Consider the following 22,548-nt stretch of genomic DNA (forward strand, 5'->3'; position numbering starts at 1 on the left):
GCGGAGACTCGTGTTACAATCGAATGATATCGCATATGAGTATGAGTAATGAAATAGAACAACATTAAAAACAACGAAATAGTGGGAAAATTAAACATTCATCATTATATTTAAAACATTTTAGCATGTTTTAGCATTTATATAATGACCTCCACCCAATTATATAAATGATTCCGAGACCCAAAATTCATATTAAATCATGGATGTGAACCTACAGGCCCTCTACACCTCTTGCTAATATAATCTTGGTGGGTTAACCCTTTTAACCAATTCTCCAATTAGATTTCTAGGTCGATGAATTTACGTTAAGTTCATCTTTAGCCCGAACCTATTGCGGCTACGGTCGCCAATACCTTCATTGAGATCAACCAAATATTTGAAGTGTAATAACTATTTATTACCCCACTTACCCAACGTCAATTGAAAGCACCCCGGTATAATGTTTCAATACTGTATTGTACCTATATGAAATTGGGATTCATGAGTTCCTACTATTTGGTAAGGCTAAGTCTCAATCTTTTAAAATGTGCGAGGTCGAGTCAATTTATTATCTATCAAATTTTAGTGAACTAAATTGTTGAACTAACGATTATTATAATTGACACGGTCGAATACTCGATATGATATGCATGTTTAGTTTATGGCTATTTGGCAATGCATGCAACATATAATGAAAAATGCATAAGCAATAAATAAATTTCCTAGTATATCCTTCCTAAAATAGAAAATCTAATAAATTTATTTACAAATTCGGAAACCAACTCCATTGGTCCCTTGAAACTTCAAGTGTCACGCTTCCCAAGGACCCCGTCTTGATCGGAATGCCTTTCCGATTGGCACCGTCTTGAAGGAACTCCGGAATTACAAATAATAATAAAATACATAGCTATTCCTTTTATACAATTGTAATATGAAAAACTAGTAAAAATAAAAGTGATACGAGATCATATTAAAATTACAACCGAATCGGTAATCCCTTACATTACGGCATACTAAGATAAATTACATAATTCAAAATTACATAAATAAAATATGACATTCATCAATGAAATATGAAGCATTATTATATGAGCTAACATGCCAAATTAAGTGCCAAATCGCCCTATTTAAAACTTATATTGTATATAATCCGGTTTTATGGAAATGCGTGATAATAACTTATTAAAATCACAAATCAATACTTAAATCAAATTTAAGCTCAAGTTAATTATCCTAACCTTCTCACGACTCAAAAATTAGTCTTCACTCAATTTTTGACAATAATTTAACTTGGTTTTCTATTATTCCTTATTAAATTTCTCTTAATCGTAACAATTATGAAATAATTCCCAATAAATCATAAAAAAATTTCGAAATCACAATTGTGTAAATTCTGGAATATTACTAAGATTCCAAAAACTCAATAAAATTTGCCCACAAAATATTTATAATTTACTTCATTAATAAATCGTATAAATCATAACTTTTACCATTTAATTCCAAATTAAACATAAAAATTATGAAAAAATCAAAATCAAAATTTTGAACATTCTTAAATAATTTCCAGAACCTGGAAATGGCAAAATTTCAACCAAAAATTTCGAATTAATTTTTATGACTAATAAAGTTGCCCCTTTATCGATTTTATCACATAAAAATCAATAAACATACCAAATCAATCAAAATTAATCATGAAACTTTAGATCTGATGTTCATATCAAATATACAACATTATGGAAAATTTTCATGCCATAAAATTCATTTTAGCTATTTTTCCTAAAAATAGTCACTATTTATATCATTTTATGCATTAAAATTATAAATCATGCATAATAAATCAAATTTATCTCAAATTTTACATACAATCTGTAAAATATGCATGTGACATCATATTAAAATTTCATGGCCTTTATCGAAGTTTAACTATTTTTAGTCATTTATCCTCCATTTATAGCATTTTTATCACATAAAAATCATAAATCATGCAATATTAATCACATTAATACAAAATTTTACATACAATTCATAAAATATGCATGTGAGGTTATACTAAAATATCACGGCCAGTAGTGAAGTTTAACTATTTTTAGTTAATAAAAGTTCCTTTTACTCATAAAAATGTAATTATTTCACTAAAAATCATTAAAATAAGCAATAATCATCCATAAATCATCAATATGACCTAAAAATATTTTAGAACCAGAATTTATAACATGCAAAAATTTTCGTGGCTTTATCCTTATAAATCACAAAATATCTAGTTTTAATTAAGTTACATTTAACTCGGAAAAACCAAACCGATTATGCATGCAACACCAAAACTCTTAATGCCAATTGTTAGGTTCATATACCCCTATTAGACTCATCTAATTCATTTTATAAATTACCCATAATTTATATTTATCTGGATCTAGTGCATGCATAACAAAATAATGAAATAAGTAGGAAAATCGAGTTTCCTTACATTGTAAATGTACCGGATTTTGGGCACAAGTAAGGTCTCCTACCTTCACTTGTTCTTGAGCTTAATACATTGGAATGATCCTCCATAAACTCAAACTTTCAAATTAGAAAGTGTCCTCTTGATTGCACACAAAACAATCCCTTAAAACTAATATATTAATTAACTAGATTAATATACTAGTTATCCTTAAAATAAAATTCTAATAATATAGTAGTTACTACACTAGTAATAAGGAGGAATTATTAGAATTTAGATTGAACAAGTTTTTTGATCTAAAACTTATTTTTAAAGAGATGTGAGGAGAAAAGAGTATGCCACAATGATGCATAAGATAAGAATGAAATTTTTTAGAGACAAGCTCTTTCTTTTGATGGTGAAAACCGGTTGGGAGGGTAAGAGAAGACCCTATGCATGCTCTCTCTTTTTCATTTGTTCTTGCCCATAAGACTAGGTTTGCATGGCTAGTTATTTTAGGGTAATCATGATGTTTATTTTACAATAAAATAAACCATCCACTAACTCATTAGTCCCTCCAATTTTCGGTTTACCCATAATATGGACATCCATTTTATGTTTGTCAATTTGTCATTTGTAATAAGGTAGGTCATGTATCACACACCATGCCCATATGTATTTTAATGCATATTTAACCCTTAAATATCATTTTATAACAAATAAATTACTTATGACAAATTAGCAAGTAATACATGATTACAATTATTAAAATGGGTCATATAAATATAATTCACAACATTTTGCAATTATAACTATTCAATCATTGTTAATTTCATTGTTTCACAAACAATAATGAATTCTAGTTATGAAATCTTTCAATTACTAAAATAAATCTTATTTAATCAAATTACAATAAGATACAAATATTCTCACTCACCATTGAATTGTTCAAAATTAAGGAATTGTTTAACTTGTATCAACATACAATTAATCAACTTATCGATCAAGGGAATTGTCCTATAGGTGTGACCTTAAGGGATCAACTGATCACCACTGTCAAACGACAGTAATGTCAAACTATAGTTAGCCAATCATTACCGATTAATGTTGATCAATTGACTATATAATTGAATCCTCCCTTTTGTATTCTTATTACGAGATTTAATATGCGATCGCACTATTATTGAGGACACATACTCCAACAAGATCATGGATAGATTACCAGCCGGGGTTCTCACAGATCTGAAAGAGGTATATGCACGAGCAGGGCACGCTGAGAGACTAGTGGACTTAGCCAAGGAGGCTAAGAAAAGGAATGCTGAGAAAAAGAAGGCGGAGAATGAAAGTGGCAATCAATTGGGTCATAAGAGGGGCAATCACAATTAAGTTAGGACCTTTTCTGGAGGATCTAGTTATGCAAGGGGATCTCGAGCTTTGGGAAGACGAGGCGGCCAGAGTACTAGTGATAACTCCAATCTTACATGCTTCAACTGTGGCGGAGTGAGTCATAAGAGGCATGAGTGTACCAGTACTAAAGGAGGAGGGGGTTTTCCAGGGACATATCAGGGAAATTTTTCGCATGCTCCAAGCTAGAGCTTTTCTAGCAAAAGGCCATCTGGGTCGTGGGGTAAAAACAACATCAATGGCCGCTAAAAGCGCAATAATGGAGGATCCTATCAGCGTCTGAACAACAGTGTGATGCAGAGCTCGGCAGCCAAGCCGACTACTTCGGCTACCACGGTTCAGGGTGGGGGTAAGAAAACCAGTGGGAAGCTCTTTATGATGGGCAAGCAGGAAGCGAAGAATGATGCTCACGTTGTTACTGGTACCTTTCTTGTTCATAATACGCCATCTTTTGTTCTATTTGATTCGGGGGCAACCCACTCTTTTGTGTCTAGGAGTCATGCCATAGCTATGGGTGTGGGAGAATATGAACTGGTGAATGATAATGTGTTTATACCTTAGGGGGAGTCTGTGTCATGTTCTATGTTGTATATGGATGTGTCTATGATTGTGGGGGAAGTAGAATTACCGGTCAACTTGTTAAAGTTTCCTATAGATGGGTTTGAGGTTATCGTTGGGATGGACTGGTTGGGCAAGTATGATGCTAAGATAGATTGTCGACAAAAGAGGGTATCTTTAAAGGGGCCAAAGGGAGTCAAGGTATCATATAAGGGGGTTCATAGTAAGGCCTAAGGTGAAGTTTATCGCGGTAATGACTTTAAAGTCATGTTTGAGGAAGAAGTGTCCTTTAGTCCTTTGCCATGTGAGGGATTTGCGTGTGGAGGAGTCGTCAGCAGCTGACATACCAGTAGTTGGGGAGTTTGATGATGTTTTAATAGATGAGATTCCGGGGTAACCTCCTAAGGTGGAAATCGACTTCAGTGTTGAGCTCAAACCGGGGACGGGATCTAAAGAGTTAGAAGAGTTGAAAAAGCAACTGGATGAGTTGTTAGACAAGGGGTACATTCTAAAAGATCATAGATCCTAATTAGACACTCTAATTAAATATCAAATTATCTCATAATTTGTGTTTATGTGATCGATATAACATGCATGCAATATTAAATCATATGAGTATAAAAGATTAGGAAAATAATTTTCCTTACATTGAGAAATGGTAGTATTTGGGCACAACCAAGATCACCATCTTAGTTGTTCTTGACCTTAAAATAAATGGCAAGATCCTCCATCTTCAAGTGTACAAGGTAGAACACCTCCTCTCTTAAGGACCCAAGAACTAACCCCAAAATCTTACTAATATTAACTAGATATTATGTAAGATTACCCTTGAAAATATGTACAAGTCTATTACTAACACTCTTAGTAATTTTGTTTTGAATTATTAACACTTAATAATTTTTCTTTTGATTTTTATAGAGAAGAACAATGATCATTTTTCACATGCAAGACAAGAGTGAAAAATGAACAACACAAGTATTTTCATCAAGAAGGGAGGACGGTTGGTAGAGGAGAAAGTGGAGTGTTTTTCTTTCTTATTTTATTCCACCCAATACTCATGTGAATGGGTTAGAACAAAATAAATAATAGGGAAGTAAAATGTGTAAGAGAAATGATGGTGTTTAAAGCAACCCACACACACTAGCACATGCACTTACACGGTCCAAAATTACCTATTTACGGGTCGATTTTGGTTCTTATATTTGTCGCACAAAACGTGTAAATTTTATTTAAATATCGTTTTATGTTTAAATGCATCCCGATTAATATCGTCTAAAACACTCCGTAAATATACATGTACAGCTACACATATATTTTACGTACCAATATTAATCATACTAGTCAATTAGTACTAATGCAGCAATTAACTACTTAATCATTAATTCTCGTCTCAAATAATTTATTATTTAATTATCGCATAATTAAATAATAATTTTTGTGCCTCGAGTTCACAACTCGATATCTCTCTAAATTAATTAATCGACTAACTCTTAGTCAATTTATCAAGGGATAATTAAACCGTATCTCATACAATTAATTAGTTTTCATGTTGGGGCTCGTTCCTTTAGGTGTGACTGAAAGGCATCAGCTGAACACCGCCGTCTCACGACAATAACGTCAAACCCTAGTTAGCCAACCGTTACCGATATACGTTGATCAACTGACTAGTATTGCCATTAAATATCCCATGCATATTCCTTAATGAGATTTAATAATATTATCATGCACTATTGTGGAGGACAAATTCTCAAAAAATCTCCCACTTGTCCGAGACAAGTTGTGCGATGATTATAACACACAATTGTGGATAACTCCTTATCCCAACATTATCCTGCTTGTACTCTACAAGGGTGTGTTACCGATTCTCTTGTCCGTTTTAACAACAATCTCCCACTCAATGCAAGGTGTCTTTCAGGTCGCACTTGCACATGAACATATCGTGAGTAGTTTTCTCGATTGGGAGTTTGACTGCAAGACCCAAAAAATCTACCATAGATTACTTCCGAGCGTGGCCACGCATTTCTTAGTCACAACTCCTCGAGTGACCTAGAGATGTTTAAACCCAATGTGGGTGGACAATTCCTGTCTGCCTTATCTATCCTTTTGCACAATACAGATTACCATGACCCAGTAGATGTCCTTTAGCCTCCTTTCACGGCACGACCTAGGACAAAAACCAAAGTCACTCGGAAACTGCACAGGCTCAGATAATAGTCTCCAGTTTAAATAATCGACTCATAGGAATATCATAGATGTCCCTCCCATGACCAGGCGTCTATATTAGATCTAAGGGACTCTATAAATGTCACTGCCCGACAAACTGTCCCACAGTCTGCCTATGTAAATGACTAGTCATCCTTATGACCTTATGGTGTTGAACCTACCATCAATCGTCTTACAATCTAGTCACTCTGAGACGTCACCTCAATAAGTGACTAGGGGCTTATACAATGTTCATCCTATTCACTTGAATTGGGGTTTAACATTGTCTCCACAACCAATTCGGATAAACAAAGTATTCATGTTTTCAGTCAAACTGAATAATTGAGTTCTTAAAGAGACTCAAACAATGAATGCGATCATGACTTACGTAAATATTAATACTCTATCCAATATTTACATAACAATCTTCAACAATTAAGGTATACTCTTAAATCACATTGAGATGACATAACCATCACGTCTACCTTATGCCAACGACTTTGGTTAGAGGATTAGCAACAGTTGCATCACTCTAATTTCGATTGCTATTTTCCTTTTCTTCTATGCAATCTTTTCATCACATAGAGCCTTTATGAGTACATGTCTAAACAAGTTTTTAGACTCTGGTTCTAAAGCCAGTCAAACACTCCCACTGTTTTCACAGTCTCTCGGGAGACGGTATTCGGCTAACAGAACTACTCTAGTTCCATTAAACTCCGGATATCAACTGTCTCTTATACAACATCGAATGTTGTAAGATACATAGCTTTCGTTCATGATTTGTACGTATAACACTAATACATACACATCCTTCATATGACATCTTTTATGTATGACTCCTCATACATATCTGCTTTATACATGTATAACTTCTTATACATATATGTATAACTTCTTATACATATTATTCTTTATGCACATAGCACTTTTACATGCTAACCATTCCTTAACGAGGCCCATAACATCTTATAAGCATAGGAATGTTTCCGTGTAATCCTTTTACATGAAATTCATAAATTCCTTCAAACTACAAGAGTAAATTCTCAAGGCTTCTCAAATACTCAAGGATGCTCTTGATAATCATCTAGTGACACTCACTAAAAAATGATTGATAATGACTTCTCATATTCTCAATATGATAAGTCCCGACGAGAGCAGCTTTTAGCATATTTAATAGATCCTGCAGCGGAAGCATAAGAGATCATATTAGTGTTCAACAACTTGAACGAGTCAAAAATATTATCATATAAGTCTCTTGACTAAAATGCTAATATCCATGGAGATCTATCTCATTAGATCCGGATATTTAAGATGCGCCATGCTACCCTCAAGTATTCACCCGAGAATGTTTCTAGTCACTAATATGTCAAACACATATTTAGACTAAGAAACATCACCTTAGCTCCCACTAAACTTCATGTATCATCATGGTACCTCGACAAATCGAATAATACCATTCTGATTGACGACATGATTGAACCCAAAGTTCCAATTCTTTGACGTATATAAGATCACAAAAGGGATCTTTCAAGCATGCATGGCTTCTTAGCATTGACAAGATCAACAAAAGTTCTCTCTTCATGAGTAACATTCAAGGAGAAAGTTTCGTTATTCTTTTGCTGAACCTCATCCTCATGAGAGGCTATATTGCTAAGAACATACGAATTGATAAAGGCATTTGGGTTGTCACAAACTCTCTGTAACCAACTCAAAATTGAAATATCTTAATTAACCTTTATCACAAGATCAAGGTAACCTAATTTTGTGTAAAGTTATTGCCCCAAATCAAGTCTCGAAAACATCTCAGGTTTCCTTCCTTATCACATCTTGTGGAAGAATACCCATTCGAATTGCATGGTGTCACGCCATCACATAGAGTTCATACTATAAAAAAGCCTTTGATGAGGGTTGAAGATTCGTCACTTTCGAAAAGTAACGAAATATTATCGCAAAATTATCTCCTTATAACCACTGAGCCTCAATAAAGAACGTCTTCTTTCATTGTACTCAGTTTGTGGGTCTTGGACTTCCCTAAGTTCAAAATTACTCCCACTCGGTCTTTCAGAAAATGAAAATCTTTCTAGAAAGACAGCATTATGAGCCACAAACTCTTTGTTCTCGTTTTGGAGGAGTAAAAACCAAGTGGTTAAATTTTGGATAACCCTCACAAATACATAAATTGGTTTTGAACATAAACATTTATGGTCCCAAATATATAAAAATGACATGTTAGGGACCCTCCCTATCCATATCACGTATCGAGTCATTTAGGCAATTATAGTCGGGTTTTAAACTTTTAGTAAGAAAATAACTTACAAAATTGCGAAAACCCTCAAACTATATCTCATAAAGTTCGGTTTATCTTCTTGACTACACCATACTCTATGGTTCACAATCTTCTTAGTGATAATCAAGGTCATTACTTGTTATTATCCATTTGATCTTCAAAGTCATTACTTTGAAATTTCCGATCAACATTTTTGAACTTGTTGTACTTTTGGTTTACTTCTTCATTTTAAAAATATTCCACGTTTCAAAAATCACTTTTATGTCTTATTAAATCAATACAAGGTTTTCATTTCTACTTAACATTACGGTAAAAGTAACGAAGTATGTATGTAACCAACTATCGGCCTTACACATCCGTATGTATATGGTCAATCACCTCACTATTGTGTTTCTTTTCTGCAAAATAAAACATATTACATGCACACATACCATAAGATTCTCAATCAAATGGTTGTACGATGTGCTAATCGTTTATACGTTAAACGAATTTACTTGAGGTTTTATCAATTGGGTTCACCGAATTAGAGACTTTAAAATTTACAAGATAGTATAATATTTAGTTTTCGTGAAGAATGTAAATACTTCTAACTTTAGTGGTCTAAACTAACCACGAAGTTATCATAGGAGTAGGTACAACCTTTTGTTTTAAATCACCTGAGTGATGCCTTCTATGTGTAAACATAGATGATTACGTTCTTTTAAAACCAAATTTAGGTACATTTGTCCCTATCATAATCGTTGCTACTGTAGCATCATTTCGATACAAAAATGTCCTATGCTAGACGTCTTACGTTTTATCAATTCATGTAAACTTCTTTACAAAGAAATGACCCATTCTTGGTATCTCATACCAAGATAGTGGAACTAGCCTATCCATTGAGTAGATGTCTCCTTCAAGTTTGTCCTATCACATACATCTAGGGTTGCTTCTTCATAACTCCCATTCACTTTTTATTCCTTTTTGCTTCAACAAGCAAAAATGAATCTCATGAAGACCTCTCTTAATGTCATTCGTGATATTTTATACACTTAGTAAGAGTAAATTACTATAAGGTGAGTGCAAGATGTGGCAAAATCTCAACTTCTTGCGAAATTGGACTACTTTACCGTTCAATTGTCATCATATGCCTAAACTCTTTAGTGCATAAACAATCGATTTGGCCTTTCTTGAAATGAGCCATTTGACTGTATCATATTGGAGTATTCTATATGTTTTTGAAAACTCTTTTCGCAAACTTTTGAATAACTCTTGAGTAATTAAAACTAGTATGTCATCATCATGACAGAGGTGTCACTTTCAAAATCAAGACACTCTTGATAAAATGTGACTCCCATTTAAACTTGTAATAAGAGTTTGCAAAATGAAACCCCTTTATAATATGTATGGACGTTAAGTTATAAAATAATCGCAAAAGTCGTTGTAAGCTTATGTAGGTGATTTAGTAAATCATGTTACCAATCATAGCTACCGAATTCCTTCAAAGAAACCGCTTTCTATGAAAAGAACGAAACTAGTATAATTATAAATAGAGGATGAAATGCATGATGTCATAGTAAATACATTAATGAAAATGAACGAGCAATAAGGAAAATCAACATTCAATGTTATAAAAACTTGTTAAACATTTTTAACAAGTCCATTTATATAATGACCTGTCACTTTATTATATAAATGATTCCAAGATCCGTTTTTAGACAAAAATAGGCATCGCTTGGGCGAAACATCCCATAATTGTGTAAATTCGGTAAGTCAACGCTTGACTAATTCTACCTCTAGAACTCTTGGTTGACGAATTTCCTTAAATCCATCTACTAGCCCCGGAATACAAGACCGTTTTATACCCCGTTGAGTCCAACCAACTTTGGCACGTGATAACCGTTTACCACCCTACTTACCCAAGGTAAAAAGAGAACACCCCGCTTGGGGGAGCGTGGCTCTAATGAACAAAGGATTCATAGGTGTTACTAATTGGTAAGGCTAATCTCAATTTTAGTTATGTGAGAGATCTTGTCAATTTAGTCTTAAATTCCCTATAAGTGAACTAAGTCGGTGAATGTAAATGACGTGAATTGACAACCGCGAAAATAAAATACATGTGAATGGCGATTTTGGCATGCGCAGAAAAATAAAGCAAGCAAGCATATGAATAATCCTAGTATGGCCACCTAGTTAAAAATAACTAGACTATTACATATCGGAAACAAACTCCTTGGTCCCTTGCCTCTTCATAGGAACATCTTCCAAAAGTGGCTCCTTCTTGTGGGATTTGGAACACCTTTCTAAAAATAGACTCCGTCTCGATGTAAATCCGTCTTTTGGAAACACCGGTAAAAATAACTAATACAATTAGATTACATAGCTATTCTGATTATACACTAATTAATAAAAATAAATAAAACTATTAATTAATTACAAACCGACGATACGAGATCGTATGCTTAAAATGCTGTAAAAACATGCCAAAATCCCCCTATCTTACAATCGTTGGTATCTTGCTCGGTTTTGTGAATTTAATCGATTTTTAACTTGTAAAAATCAATAATCAACTTGTAAATCTCATTTAAGTCCAAACTAATTGTCCAAACTGTTTTGGACCTCAAAACTAGTCCTCACTAATTTGATGATGAATAATTAGTTTGATTTGGTGATATTTGGTAATTTAATCGGTAAAATCGTAACTTTTAAGTAATAAATCCAAAACAATTGAAAAATTACCAAAAATTGAAACTAAAATTTTTTGAGTTCTGGAACACTCCCAAGAACACCAAAATATCATAAAAATTGCCCAAATTTTTTGGATAATTTTATGAAGAAAAATATCGATATTTATCGGTTTTTAACCACAAAAACCAATAAACATCAAAACAAGGTGAAATCACATTTTAAATTTCACTTTTAACTTTTAAATCATATTTTTAAATGTAAATAAATTTATCAAGGACAGGAACAAATGTTTCAAATATATGATTAATTTAATTCACTTTTATCGACTTTTATCTCATAAAATTAATAAACATGCAAAACTTCAAACCAACATTCGAAATTTTACATAGAATATGTAAAAAATATGCATGAAACAATATAAAAATTTCATGACCCGAATCAACCTTTAACTATTTTTAGTTAACTCTTAACCCAAATACGGCATTTTTTGACTCGGTTTTCTACAAAAAAATATTAAAAATAGCAAAACAACTTCACAAATCACCAAATTTTACCACAAATATTTATGGATGCCCAAAAATTTTCGTGCTAAACATCTTCTAACACAATTTTTTAGTTTTTCAAATTATCTCATAATTTGTTTAATATGCTTAAAATCAAAATGCAAATTACAAGCCTTGCTCTGATACCACTTAAAAGATCATAGATCCTAATTAGACACTCTAATTAAATGTTAAATTATCTCATAATTTATGTTTATGTGATCTATGTAACATGCATGCAATATTAAAGCATATTAGTATAAAAGATGAGGAAAATAATTTTCCTTATATTGAGAAATGATAGTATTTGGGCACAACCAAGATCACCATCTTGGTTGTTCTTGAGCTTAAAACAAATGGCAAGATCCTCCATCTTCAAGTGTCCAAGGTAGAACACCTCCTCTCTTAAGCACCCAAGAACTAACCCCAAAATCTTACCAATATTAACTAGATATTATGTAAGATTACCCTTGAAAATATGTACAAGTCTATTACTAACACTCTTAGTAATTTTGTTTTGAATTATTAACACTTAATAATTTATCTTTTGATTTTTAGAGAGAAGAACAATGATCATTTTTCACATGCAAGACAAGAGTGAAAAATGAACAACACAAGTGTTGTCATCAAGAAGGGAGGACGGTTGGTAGAGGAGAAAGTGGAGTGTTTTTGTTTCTTATTTTATTCCACCCAATACTCATGTGAATGAATTAGAACAAAAGTAATAATAGGGAAGTAAAATGTGTAAGAGAAATGATGGTGTTTAAAGCAACACACACACACTACCACATGCACTTACACGGTCCAAAATTACCTATTTACGGGTCGATTTTGGTTCTTATATTTGTCGCACAAAACGTGTAAATTTTATTTAAACATCGTTTTATGTTTAAATGCTTCCCGATTCATATCATCTAAAACACTCCGTAAATATACATGCACAGCTACACATATATTTTACGTACTAATACTAATCACATTAGTCAATTAGTTCTAATGCAACAATTAACTACTTACTCATTAATTCCCGTCTCAAATAATTTATTATTTAATTATCGCATACTTAAATAATAATTTCCGTGCCTCGAGTTCACAACTCGAGATCTCTCTAAATTAATATAATTGACTAACTCTTAGTCAATTTATCAACAGACTAACTAAACTGTATCTTATACAATTAATTAGCTTTCGTATTGGGGTTCGTTCCTTTAGGTGTGACCGAAAAGGGATCAGCTGAACACCGCCGTCTCACGACAGTAACGTCAAACCCTAGTTGGCCAACCTTTACCGATATACGTTGATCAACTGACTAGTATTGCCAATGAATATCCCATGCATATTCCTTAATGAGTTTTAATAATATTATCATGCACTATTGTGGAGGACAATTACTCCTACACATTCGACCTAGTGTATCACCTTGGGGTGCACTAGTTTTGTTTGTGAAAAAGAAAGACGGGAGTATTAGGCTATGCATCAACTATAGAGAGTTGAACCATGTCACCGTGAAGAACAGGTATCCTTTGCCAAGGATAGATGATCTTTTTGACCAGCTGAGTGGCGCATGAGTGTTTTCTAAGATCGATTTGAGGTCGGGTTATCATCAGTTGAGGATAGCAGATGAGGATATTCCAAAGACAGCTTTTTGGTCGCGGTATGGTAAATATGAGTTAGTAGTGATGCCTTTTGGGTTGACTAATGCAACAACAGTTTTCATGGATCTTATGAACCGGATTTTAAGCCCGTTTTTGGACAGATTTGTGGTTGTCTTTATTGATGACATTTTGGTCTCCTCTAAGACTAAGGAGGAGTACGAGGAGCATCTGAGCTTAGTACTGCAGACTTTGCGAAATAATCAGTTGTATGCCAAGTTATCTATGTGCGAGTTTTGGTTGGAGAAAGTGGCTTTTCTAGGCCATGTGATATCAAAAGAGGGTGTGTCGGTGGTGTTAGAAATCTATATCTCTTTACTTAACATATTCATAATGTTATAATTTTAATTTAGTCATAAAATTGAAAGATGATCTTATGCATGCAAACAATAATATAATTAAAGAAGAAATCATCATCTCACATTGATATTTCGGTTTATATGGGCACAAGTGAGTTCACCTACTCACTTGTTCTTGAGCTTCCTTAAGTGGATGAACAAGGATTCAAGTAGAGAATCCCTCCCAAGGTTTTATACCCAAAGTAACAACTTAATAAAATTAATATTATTATTACTAGAACAATATTAATTTGGCATAAAAATTGACCCAAAATGTTATTTGGTCTCTCAATAATTCGGTTAAGAGAGAGGGAGGAAGAGGAAGATATTATCTCACTAAAACTTTTATTTTAGATGATGAATGAATAATGAATACACAAGTATTTTGATGTAGTGTATAAGATAAATTATAGAGCAAAAGACCCTTGGCCTTGCTCTTTGAAAAACCGGGTAAGGGGGAAGGAAAGGGACCAATGCATGCACAAGGTGGTCTTGACAAGAGCAAGTAGGGTTGCGTGGCTAGGTTTAGAAGGAAATGATTATGTTTACCACTAACATAATCAACACAATATATTCCTAATACTCCCCTTAATTTCGGTCATTAGAGATAAAATGGACTCCATTTTATCTTTGTCAATTTGCCATATGTCACATAAAATTGTTATGTATTTTTAACATATTAAAAATCAACGCATTAATAAAAATACGTCATATACAAAAATCGACTTAGTAATTCATAATTACTTGTACCATAATATTTTACCAATTATAAATCACAACATCTTGTATTTATAATAATTTATTCATTCAAATGCAATTGTTTCCTTAAACAATAATTTCATCTAAGTAATAAAACAATTCGATTACATAGACCGTATCTAATTTAATCAAATTACAATGAGACATGTAAATTTTACTTCCAAAATCGTCCGTCAATTTTAAGTAATTTAATTAACCCGTATCGTCATACGATCAATTAAATGATCAATTAAGAGTGTTACCCTTTAGGTATGACCTAAGGGGAACAATTGGTCACCACAGTCGCACGACAGTAATGTCAAACTCTAGTCAGCCAATCATTACCGATATGTGTGGACCAGTTGACAGTAAAATAATACTTCCCAATTGTATTCTTAAAAATGAGACTTAAACATGTGATCATCATGATCAACAGTTGTGATCGCATTATTGTCGGAGGACACATATTCCAACAATCTCCCACTTGTCCTCAACAAGTGTGCGTCACCAATTCTCTTGTCCTATTACTATCTCCCACTCAATGCAAGGTGTCTTTCAGGTCGTACTTGCAAGTGATCATATCGAGAGTGGTTTCCTCGATCATGGAGAATAACTGATTGACCGGATTTATCTACCATAGATATCTACCAAGCGTGGCCACGTATTTCCAGTTCATTACTCCTCGAGTGGCCCAGAGATTATGTTATAACCCTGACTAGGGCTGGACAATTCTTATCGCACTCATTCCCTTCGACTAGCCACAGCCATCATAACCCAAAATATGCCCATTTGGCCCCATTTACGAAGGTCGTAGTAACACAAATCAAAGTTAATCTGAAACTGTGCCACCTTAGGCGAATAGTCTTTAGTAAAAAAGAATCGACTCATTAGAATACTATAGTAGCTCTCGCCACGACCAGGCTATATAAATTTGACAGAACTCTATAAGCGGTCATAAGGCCCGACAAAATGTTCCTAACAGTCTGCCTATGTGATCGACTAGTCATTCTCATATGACTCCATGGCACTTGAACTTTCCATCAATCGCATCACATTCTAGTCACTTCGAGACGTCACCTCATGTCAGTAACTATGGGCGAATACAATGCTAATCCGTGTTCACTTAAACGGGGTTCAATTGTCTCTACAACCCGTTGGATGTAACAAAGTATAAGGTGAGTTAATAATAACTCAAACGACAAATGTCGACATCAGATTCGGGTAGTCAATACCATATTACAACCTTGTGATGCATATCGTAAGTGTGTAAACACTTGTTGATTGCAATAGAAGTTTAACATACCATGTGTCCATGTGTTCAAACTTCTTATAATCGCATTTTCCTTTACGCTCATGTTATCTATCATAGCATGAACCTTACCAAGTACACATATAGGTTTCCAACCTTGGTTTGGGTTCTTTATCTTGAAAGAATTTCTCTGTCGATTATCACATAACCAATGAATTTGCGGTGAATGATATAACTTGCACTGATCAAGTACTTCACCCACTCATAATGCACTAGGTAAATGTTTTGCAGAGTCTTGCAACAATTGTCAAGATGATTAGCCTAACACTTCTCACAAGTCCTAGCATATTAGGAAATATTAGTTTTTGAGTAACTTCTTACTTCAACTAAGTACATTTCCAAACCTTTTATTTCTCTTTTTAGCTTGAAAGGCTTAGGATTTTCATAAATCCTTACGTGTTGTTCGAACTTTAATATGTGAAACCTCTTGACACATAACAGAGTGTTCGGTCCAACACTGAAATCGCTCATCGAATTCTCCTCGAGAATTCATGACGTTTCTTCTATGGCTTGCCACTTATGCATATAATTCATTATTGGACATGTGCATGATTATTCTAATGGCGGAAATATTAGTAACTAATAATCATGAGATCAACCATTCTTAGGTTCAATGAACGACCATGACTGCTAATGGAAATTCCATTTTCATTGACATGAATAACCTATGTTTCTCGTTGATTCGATGTGTATATCTTATCCAACATCTCGTGATGTAATTGGATTCATCATAGTCCATTTTCATCCAGAATTGAAAACTCAAATACTTCTTTGTGAAAGAAGGTATTTGCTCGTCATTCTCAATGAGTTAGTGAGTTATAAATTTTACAAGATGATTGCTCCCACTAAATTCCATGTCTTCACATGATAATTTCTAAACTCCCACTTAATTCCACATGTTTCGTAATTGACTACTCAATCGAAATATTTTCAAGAATTGAAATATATTTTGCTTTGCCAAGTTATTAAGATAAAAACCATATATGTTCCCATCATATCCTTTCAAAATACATATCCTTTCAAAATACATATTTTGAAGAGGTTTCATTTTAACCTTATGAAAAGAGATTCTAATCTCTTAACTCATTCATATTGTGATGATGCGTAGCAATGTCATTATTCAAATGTGAATTATATCTAATACACGTCCTTCAAGATACCTTTTCGGAAGGAGGTTAATACTTAACTCAGCTTTTGTGGATATCGGCATATCAACATTTGCAACCTTTTGGTCATAAATCTCACTTATTTTCGAGGATGCAACTTTGTTTCATTTAGGCTCTTAAGTAAATATCAATATTGAAACTATTGGTCAAAAGTTGTTCATAAACCTAGTCATAACTTTTGGTTAAGACTTTAAATTAGTCATTTTTCTTCCAAAACTTTCTTTTGGTCACCTCGTGTAGTTATCTTGAGAACATATTCTTTTGATTACTTCACTTGGTCTCTTTTGTCATGTAGATCTATTCGAGACCATAGATCTCATCTATTGGGTATACTATATAAATAGATATACCTTTATTCAAATCATTCTCCCTTGCGTAGATCTCATTTACACAAGTACACAAATTGGTGTTGTGTCCTCATTTTTCTCCCACTCTATCTTTAGAATGAATACACTAGAGATTAAAAGATAGCTTATGAGACACAAATAATGATTTTGAAGTATAAGGAGGACTATCTCATAGGTTGACTAATTGTTTTAAATTTGATGAGTGTACTTGGTGATTGACATTCCTTTAAGAGAGTTCATCAACTCAATTTGACTTTATAATTGATCATATACAAGCCTTAAGCTTGTGGACATATAATGAATCTCATCATTATAGTTGTCAATTAATCACTTTAAGTGAATGATCATATGTTTCTATGAGCAAGCGGATAAAGACGAATTTTAGAACAAGGATAAAATACGATAAAACGGGTGACTTGGGTTGCAAACCAAGCCACCATTATCCAAAATACAACCAATATCCAAAATACATTTCCATGTCAAACACAGAAATCAAAAGGTTCTAAAATCCGAAACATAGATTAAAATAAGACAATAAAAAGATAAGCTTCATGGAAGCTACTCCTAGCTTCTCGATGGTTTCTCAAGCTTGCTTTTCTTTTCCCTTGTCCTTGATTGGTGGAGGCCCTATTTAAAATAAAAAGGGGATACATTATCATAACTTTGTATCACAATACCATAGTAGAATTAGAAACATAAAAGAAAGGATAGTCATTTACCTACTGGAGTGATCTTTCCAGCTTTGATGTCACCAAGATATTTGGAACAATTTCTTTTCCAATGTTCAACACCATTACAATAATGGCATTTATCAAGAGGACCCTTCTTGATTTTGGAAGTGCTAGCTTCATAAGTCTTAGCTTTGGTGAAAGTGGGAGCTTTCTTCTTACCTTTCTTCCCATTCTTTTTGAACTTCCCCTTACTCTTGGTGCTTATGTTAAGCACATCCTTGGGTGGGTTGACATTTAACCCCATGTCTCTTTCGGCTTGCACAAGTAACTTGTGCAATTATTCAAGAGACACGTCCTTGTCTTGCATGTTAAAATTCACCCGGAATTGAACATATGCCTTGACTTTGGATAAGGAGTGTAGAATCTTATCTACAATGAGTTCTTTGGGGATTTCAACTTTTTCAATCTTCAAAGTCTCGACTAGCTCCATTAATTTGAGCACATGAGGGCTAACCTTTTGGCCCTCTTTGAAGTCGAGATCAAAGAATGCCGCGGCCGCCTCATATTGGACGATCCGCGGAGTTTGTGAAAACATAGTCACAAGCTTGGAGTAGATTTCACTAGCGGTGCCCATCTTAAAGGCTCTCCTTTGGAGATCCGCCTCCATCGCAAAGATCAACACATTTTTCATTGCGGCGGACTCCTTATGGTAAGCCTCATATGCTTCTCTAGTGGCGGCGGTCGACCTAGTGTTAGGTTCGGGTGGAGAGGCCTCGGTAAGGTAACGAAGCTTGTCGTCACCTTGGGCGGCTAATTTGAGTTGGGCATCCCAATCGGAGAAATTTGACCCATTCTTTTCAAGTTTACAATGATCCATGAAGGATCGGAGCCATGAAGTATTAGTGAGAGGCGTGGCGTTGGTGTTTGGATTGGCCATTTGTTATGAGAAATAAAAGCGGTCTACAAAACAAAATAGAAGGAATAAAACATATGTCGTTTTCAAAATAATACTCGTAAAAAAAAATTTAAACAAGTTTTATTGCATTTATCTAGTGACCTCTACCCAACTTAGATAAATGATTCCAAGACCCAAATTCATATCAACTTAGGCACGGGATAGCCGATGAAACGCTTATTAATATAACTCGGTGGATTAAATTTTAATCGATTCTACTTTTAGAACTCTTGGTCGATAAAATTACTCTAATGTTTATCTATAGCGCGGAACACATGCGACTACGGTCACGAATACTTCCGTTGAGGTCAATCCAAATTTCGACTAAATGTGTCCATGATCCAAATTCACATTAACTTGGGCACGGGATGGCCGATGAAACCCTCATCAACATGAATTCGGTGGATAGACATTTATCACCCACTTCCCCTACGTAACAAGGTTTGTACCCCGGGATGGCCGAGTGCACTCCCTCGCGAAATAGGTTTTCATGGTTTCTACTTTTTGGTAAGGCTATGTCTCAATTGTTTATTTTTAGCGAGAGGTCATGTCAATTTATTATCTATCACGTTTTAAGTGAACTAAAGCGTTGAACTACGATAATTCTAATTGACACGGTCGATAAACTCAATTAAGAGATGATGTATGTTTTAGTTATGGCGATTTAGCGATGCATGCAACATATAAATAAAAATGCAAAGCATAAAATAAATCCTAGTATGGCCTTCCTAAAAATATAAAATCTAATTAACTATTACATATTCGGAAACCAACTCCATTGGTCCCTTGAACTTCGGTTTTGGCACGCATCTCGAGGTAACACCGTCTTTATTTATCGTCTTCTTGTGTGACACCGTCTTCATGGAACTCCGGAACAAATAAATTACATAACAAATTACATAATTTCCTATTATACATTTGTTATTAAAATAAAAATAAATCTATTAAATTACAAAACGGTGATACGAGATCACAATAAATTACAACCGAATCGATATTCCCATACATTTCGGGTAATACCAATTAAAAACTAAGGCCATACTAAGTAAATTACATAATTCAAAAATTACATAAAATAAAATTATGACAATCATAAATAAAATGCAGCATTATAATATGTATGAACATGCCCAATTTTATGTTAAATCGCCTTTAAGGAGCCAATATCGTATATTTAATGGTTTTTACGGATTTGCGTGATTCAACCTTTTAAAATCACAATAAATTACATAAATTCATATTTATGCACAAGTTAATTACCCTAACCACTTAGGACTCAAAATTTAGTCTTCACTAACTATTTGACCATAATTAACTTGTATTTCTTAAAATTGTTCATTAATGGACCCAAAATAACAATAAAATGCTATAAACTTCAAATAAATCACCAAAAATTCAAATAAATTCAAAATTTGAAATTTAAACTCTTGAACATTCTGGAAAAATACCATGACACTCATAATGTACAAAAACTTTAGGTTATAATTTCGAAATATTTATCGGAAAAACTATGTTGCGGTTTATCGGATTTATCAATTATAATCATAAAAACATGAGAAAAATTATATTCATCAACTTTTCAATTTTAGATCTGAAATAGGTAATAAAATGCAACATGTGACGTTTTTCCTTAGTCATGGAGTATGTTTTAGCAATAATTCAGTAATTAAGTCACTATTTATGCTATTTTTCATCAAAAATTCATAAATCATGCATAAAGACTTCAATATAGCCTATTATTTTACACACGTCTTGTAAAATTGCATGTGACAACATACTAAATTTCTATGACCAGATTCGAAATTTCTCATATTAACCTATTTTTCATTTAAATTCGATTTTTATCATGAAAAATCCATATTTCGCCATAAGAACTCCAAAAATTATGAATCCAAAAATTATGAAAATTTACAGGTAATCTAAAAATAATATATGTGAAAACATATCCAAAAACCACAGGAAAATTCAAATTTAGCTAATTTTAGTCCAAAAATGACATTTTAATCATAAAATCACATTTTTAATGCCATTATTATATAAGATGAACAATAAAAATCCATAAATTAACCAAAATATCCTAAATACATTTTAGGATCAGAAACTTTAACATGCATAATTTATTTCGTGATATATCATAATAACACAAATTTACAAGTTTTATATGTTAATCGTATAACTCGGAAAAACTATAACCGATTTGCATGCAAACGAGCAAGGCTCTTGATACCGTTTGTTAGAAATCTATATCTCTTTACTCAGTATATTCATAATGTTATAATTTTAATTTAGTCATAAAATTAAAAGATGATCTTATGCATGCAACCAATAATATAATTAAAGAAGAAATCATCATCTCACATTGATATTTCGGTTTATATGGGCACAAGTGAGGTCACCCACTCACTTGTTCTTGAGCTTCCTTAAGTGGATGAACAAGGATCCAAGTAGAGAATCCCTCCCAAGGTTTTATACCCAAAGTAACAAGTTAATAAAATTAATATTATTATTACTAGAACAATAATAATTTTGTATAAAAATTGACCCAAAATGTTATTTGGTCTCTCAATAATTCGGTTAAGAGAGAGGGAGGAGGAGGAAGATATTATCTCACTAAAACTCTTATTTTAGATGATGAATGAATAATGAATACACAAGTGTTTTGATGTAGTGTATAACATAAATTATAGAGCAAAAGACCCTTGGCCTTGCTCTTTGAAAAACCGGGTAAGGGGGAAGGAAAGGGACCAATACATGCACAAGGTGGTCTTCACAAGAGTAAGTAGGGTTGCATGGCTAGGTTTAGAAGGAAATGATTATGTTTACCACTAACATAATCCACACAATATATTCCTAATACTCCCCTTAATTTCGGTCATTAGAGATAAAATGGACTCCATTTTATCTTTGTCAATTTGTCATATATCACATAAAATTGTTATGTATTTTTAACATATTAAAAATCAACGCATTAATAAAAATACGTCATATACAAAAATCGACTTAGTAATTCATAATTACTTGTACCAAAATATTTTACCAATTATAAATCACAACATCTTGTATTTATAATAATTTATTCATTCAAATGCAATTGTTTCCTTAAACAATAATTTCATCTAAGTAATAAAACAATTCGATTAGTTAGACCGTATCTAATTTAATCAAATTACAATGAGACACGTAAGATTTATTTCCAAAATCGTCCGTCAATTTTAATTAATTTAATTAACCCGTATCGTCATACGATCAATTAAATGATCAATTAAGAGTGTTACCCTTTAGGTATGACCTAAGGGGCTCAACTGGTCACCACC

The sequence above is a fragment of the Silene latifolia genome, chromosome Y (assembly GCF_048544455.1).
Source record: "Silene latifolia isolate original U9 population chromosome Y, ASM4854445v1, whole genome shotgun sequence".
NCBI lineage: Eukaryota > Viridiplantae > Streptophyta > Magnoliopsida > Caryophyllales > Caryophyllaceae > Silene > Silene latifolia.